A 6264-nucleotide genomic window follows, 5' to 3' on the forward strand; every position below is an offset into this window, starting at 1 on the left:
ATCGTAACGGGATTAAAGATTTAGCTGCATCTAGCAGAATTGGGGTAATAGATCTACGGTAGATGTGAATCGGCAAGTAAGTGTGATGGAAAAGTAGGTGAGATGGTGAGTCTGGAATATCTCTGTCTGTGATCTCTTTTATAATTTCCCTCACCCTTGTCCAATATTCCTTAAGTTGTGAACATCCCCAAAAAATATGGGACAAGGAGCCCGGTTCTGTGTTGCATCTCCAACAGGTCGGTGAGAGCGTTTTATAAATTTTTGCTAGTTTATCTGGAGTTCTATACCATTTACTCAGAAGTTTATAATTCAGCTCTTGTAATTTGCAACAAACCGATGATGTATGTGTCAACTGAACAATTTTCTGCCAATCCTCGGTTGAAAATGTCGTGTTCAACTCTTTCTCCCAGTTGAGCTTAAAATATTCCATTGGGGAGACCTTAATACCTAAAATAGCTTTGTAAATGTAGGAAATGGTCCTTATAGGAGAATCCTTAGATTCCCATAACAGTTTCATTTGTGTAGGTGTCATTTTTGTAGTAAGATGTAATCCCTTTGTTATTATAAAGTGTCTGACTTGACTTAGTCTGAATCTATCTAGAGTTGTAGACGGGGTATGTGGGAATTGAATATTCCAAGTGGGCACAGTAGATCCTGAGAGAAAAGCAGAAATACCGTGATGTTTCAGTACCGGCCAGTCGATATAAGACCGTAGTTCTAATCCTGGCGGGAAATCGGGATTCCCAAGTATGGGAGTAAATCTGGATGGCGTGTTAATCCATTTGCCTGTTTTGACTAGATTATCCCAGATTTGAAGAGTATAGGCAAGCTTCTTGTCTGTTTTATCTGTAATTAACCTATCCTTGTGTACTAACCACAGTAATGCACATAGTGGTGTTTGGGCCGATTCTTGCTCAATTCCTACCCATAATTTATCGGATTCATGAAAAGCCCAATCCATGCATCTATTTATTTGTGCCGCTTTTAAATATGAATCCCAATCAGGGAGTCCCAATCCAGCTTCACTCTTTGGGGCTGTTAGTTTGGAAGAGGCAATTCTTGGGTTTTTTCGTGACCAAACAAAGTTGATGACAATCCCTCTCAATTTCTTAATTATCTGTGGTGGGGGAGAATATGGTAGAGTCTGAAAAAGATATAGGAAACGTGGCAAGACATTCATCTTAATAATGTTTATTCTACCTAACCATGAAATTGATGGTTTACTCCAGGACTCAAGATCCCGTCTAACTAAGTTTAGCAACCCTTCATAATTCAATTTAAGTGTATGTTGGATACATGGAGTAAATTTTAGGCCAAGATAGGTGATATGCGGATGATCATATTTAAAAGAGAAGTTTTTCATGAGATCTGTGTATTCCTTCTTGGGCAAAGTTATATTTAGAGCTTCCGACTTAGCTAAGTTTATCTTAAAATTACTCAAGGCGGCAAATCGATTAAATTCTACTAAAAGGTTGGGGAGAGATATTTGTGGGCACTTAAGAAAGAACAACAGGTCATCTGCATAAGCAGCTATTTTATGTGTAGTTTCCCCTACCTGAATTCCAGCAATATTTGGGTTGCCTCTAATGTGATTAAGGAAGCTTTCAATGGAAATAGCAAATAAGAGGGGCGAGAGGGGACATCCCTGACGGGTACCATTGCATATGTGAAAGGATTCAGATAATGTTCCATTGACTCGTAACTTCGCTGAAGGGGAAGTATATAAGGTAAGGATCCACGAGACCATTCGTGCGCCCAAACCCATCGCTAAAAGTGATTCCTTAAGAAAGCTCCAGTCCACCCTGTCAAATGCTTTCTCTGCGTCTGTTGACAGTATCATAAATGGGATTTGGCGTTTTTGACAATAGTGCGTAATGGAGAACAGTCTATTGGTATTATCTCTGGTTTCCCTTCTGGGGATGAATCCCGCTTGTTCCTGATTGATAAGAGTCGGGAGAAGATTTTGCAATCTTTGTGCTATAACTTTAGAGTACAACTTTAGATCTACATTTAAAAGCGAAATAGGTCTATAACCCCCTGGGTCTCGTGGATCCTTACCCTTTTTATGTATGAGAGAAATGTGTGCCTCTAACGCCTCCTTGGGGATAGGACACTCCGCCGAAACCACATTAGCTGCAACAGTGAGGTGTGGGGCCAGCAAATGTCCAAATTCCTTGTAATATGCAATGGTAAACCCGTCAGGACCCGGCGCTTTCCCCGCTTTTGCGTCTTTGATAGCCTTAAGGAATTCTTGAGAAGTAAGGGGAGAGTCTAAGGATAATGCTTGTTCTTGCGTGATACTTCCTAAACCTGCCTGCGAGATATAGTTCCGGATAGATTCCAATCTATTGGATCGGTGGGGTTCGTTTAAATTAGTATTCGGTAATTGATATAAGTTGGCATAATATCCTCGAAAGATCTCAGCTATTTCAGACGTCAAATGCTTCATCTGCCCTGCTGGATCCCTAACACCCATAATATGATTTTTGACCTGTTGTTTTTTCAGTGCCGCTGCCAACAGCTTCCCACATTTGTTGCCGTGCTCAAAGAACAATTTACGGTTAAAATCAATGGCTTTTTCAGTGTATGAGGTATAGATATCTCGCAGTTGTCGTCTAGTTTCAATTAGTTCAGTTAACACCGCTGCCGAGGAGGATCGTTTATGACGGGATTCTAAATCTTGTATGCTTGCTATCAGTTTGTTCATAGAGGCCGCCTTCTCTGCTTTCTTTCTAGCCCCTAGTTTAATAAGTTCCCCTCTTAATACACATTTATGAGCTAGCCATACATTCCAAGGGTTCATCCCGTCCGTAATATTTTCCGTAAAATAGTTCTGAATATGTTGTTCCAGCTCCTTTTTCATTATGGGATCTTTAACAATAGTTTCATTTAATCGCCATGTAAAGGCTCGATTCGTCATTCGGGGTAAGTTCAATGTGCATGTGACCGGAGCATGATCCGACCATGAAATAATGTCGATCTCTGCTTTCTGGATCATGGGTAAATCCTTATGTTTAAGCAAGATATAATCTAATCTACTGTAGCTATTATGGGGAGGTGAGTAAAATGTATAGTCTTTAATAGAGGGGTTTAAAATCCTCCAAGTGTCTACCAAAGTATTAGATTTGAGTAGGTTTTTAACCATAGCTAAAGTCTTGTACGGCAAATTAGATTTGCCTGTTGAAGAATCCAGCCTGGGATCCATAGTTATATTAAGGTCTCCACCAATGATAAACATCCCTTCTCCAAATTCATTTAAAATTTGTAAGAAGTCGGTGAGGGCTAACAATTGTTCAGTCGGAGGTAAATATACAGATGCAATTGTATATGTGTTCCCATGTATGGAGCCCTTCACAATAACAAATCTACCCGATGAATCTGTCTTCACATCTATAGTGGAAAAACCTAAGCTATCTGCAATTAGTACTGCCACACCACGTCTTTTCGAGGAGAATGGTTTGCTTAGATACACACCTGTAAAGCCTTTAATTCTAAGTTTAGGTGTCCGGCCTAACTTAAAATGGGTCTCTTGAACAAACAACATCTGAACTTTAAGACGTTTCATCTCCTGAGTCAATCTATGGCGTTTAAAAGGTGTATTCAGTCCTTTAGCATTAATTGTTCCAACTCTTACCTTAGCCATATTGAGTGTAAGCAGCGGAAATCCAAGCTATGCCCCCCCCGCTGGGGTCGCCCCTGCAGTTAACACCGAAAGATTGCCGACTAGAAGAAGGAAAAAAGAAGAAAGAAGGTGAAAATAAGAACAGGTAACAATTATTCCCAGATAACCCGGAAATAAGGAAATAAGTAACTTGAAAGAATAGTACCAAAACCTGTGCGGGTATTATGCACAGTTGTAACTTATTGGTCCCCCTTTTCATAAGGGAGGTCATGTGCGATGAGGCCGATTGGGGAGCAACTCCCAGCCCATCAGCATGCCACATATCAGAAATATTTCCAAACCTAACCAGAACAATGATTAATCTAGTATAAATAAAGGGTAAACCGGGGCGTGAGTGACAAAGAAAAAAAAAAAAAAAAAACAAAAAAAAAAACCCCTGTATATTATTCGTTGTTTGAGTCACAGACATGCAAATCATAGATTTGTACAGTTATCATTACAAATAGAAACAGAATTACAATAGACTTTGAGATAATACTTGTAGACCTTTGGAATCTTCAAAGTTAAAAGTATAAGCTAGCATAAATATTCTTATCACCCTGATAGTATTGTGTTGCTGTCGCATACCTCACCCTCACCTTCAACGTATTTTTACAAGGAAGTTAAGGATTTAGGGTGTCCCTCCAACATCTTGATAGCACTAAGTATGTGGCGAAGGAGGGTAAATGGGAAGCTCCCAGCAGGGCTTTCACCCCAGTGGTGTTAATCTCCAAGGAGAAAAAAAAAAAAGGGGGGGGAATGGGGGAAAAGGGGGTGACCGAACATAAGCTTTACCATTCTCATGGGTAAGGACGAGGTTAAGGGATCAAGAGAAGAGTCTAACACAATAGGGTTTCAACATTTCTTAAAAACAAACATGTCCACGTTATAGGCCGTTCTCCGCAAAAACAGTGGACCAGGAACAAGAAACCTTAAACAACCCATAAATAGACCCCCAAAACCTTTTAAATCCCCAGAAGTTTAAGTTCAGACCCGAAACTGTCTTTCATGCACAAATGATAGAGATATGAAACAAACAGCCCCAAAAATCAAAACTCTGTAACCATAAGCCAAGAGGTCATAACGGGTCTCAGATATATGCAGAGTGATGAAAACTTCTTAGATAAATCAGGGTGGCCTCGGGCTTCTGTCAGGGGTAGATGAAGGACTGCCGGAATGTCCATTAGTGAGACTTCTCTCCCGTCGTTGCCTCTTCTGCCAATGATCTGTGTTTAACTTTTCCAGAAAGTCACCATTATATACCAGATCTGCCCATTCGGTTAACTGTATGCTGGGTATAGCAAGTGAACAGCAAAATGCTTCCACATCAGTAGGTTCTTTTAGCATGATTTGCTTGCCATCTTTAGACACTGTGAGAGCAAAGGGAAAATTCCACCGATAGGGTATATTTTTCTCACGTAACATCGTTGTGAGGGGTCTCAATGCTCTTCTTTGCTGTAGCGTGAACCATGCCAGATCAGGGAAAATTGCAATCTCCATTGCTTCATACTTAATAGCCGATTGATTGCGAATCCGACGCAAGATGTCTTCTTTGGTCCTAAAGTCATGAACACAACATACAACATCTCTCGGCCTTTCAGACCTGAATCTCTGTGGGCCTAGTGTCCTATGAACCCTGTCCAGCTCCAGTGGGTCTGTGGCGGGTTTCTCCAGGATCGTGTTAAAGATCGCACATACCGTAGCCCTCAGATCTGCTTGTTGTACAGCCTCCGGTATCCCCCTAATGCGCAGATTATTTCTTCTGCCTCTATTATCGAGGTCTTCCATGTGTCTGCGTAGCAAGTAAATATAACGGTGATGGTCATTTACCCTTTCGGTGGTTGCATTACTTGTCGATTCCAATATCTCCAACCTGTTATCCAACTGCGTATGTGCGTCACCTATGGCCTGTATGTCTTTCTTAATGTCGACCAGGTCCGCTTTGTGAGCTTCTTGTATAGTCTGTGCAACCGCATTCAAATCCGCTTTAGTCGGGAGATTGGAGAACATGGCTCGTATGTCCGCAGGGAAGGAGGCTGTGCTGAAACCCGAGGCCGTAGAGCCCGTGGGACTAGGACTCCGTCTACTTGCCTCCGCCATCTTGGAGTCATCGGGAGTGGCTGCACGCCTTGAACGTTTGTCCAGGTATTTGGTCATGTCCGATTGACTACCTGAATGTGATGCTGGAGTATGCGGAGGTTGCTTCTTCGTGGATTTACCCATGTTCAGCGGTGTCAGGTTTGGGAAAATAGTTTAAATTGCTGTATGGGCCGGGAGCTCTCACTGCATGCGACCGTTCAGCTCTGCATCACGCCACGCCCCCCTCTGAGCCAAAATTTTAACATTTTAATGTAAATTTTTAACCAAAAAATGCTTTATTGAATATCACAGACATCAATAAAAAGAGAAACAGTATGACTGGTACACAATTCTCTAGGTTCAATAAAGTATAATAGAACATATTTCAACAGAGTTGTGTGTCATTATTCTGGTTACAATGATATCTTAATGAGGAATAAGCATTTAAACACATAAAAGAAAAGAAAGAAATATAGAAAAAAAAGAAAGGTGAATGTTATGCTCTTTAAGGATCTGATAGGTAA

This window comes from Xenopus laevis, chromosome 5S (assembly GCF_017654675.1).
Source record: "Xenopus laevis strain J_2021 chromosome 5S, Xenopus_laevis_v10.1, whole genome shotgun sequence".
Lineage (NCBI taxonomy): Eukaryota > Metazoa > Chordata > Amphibia > Anura > Pipidae > Xenopus > Xenopus laevis.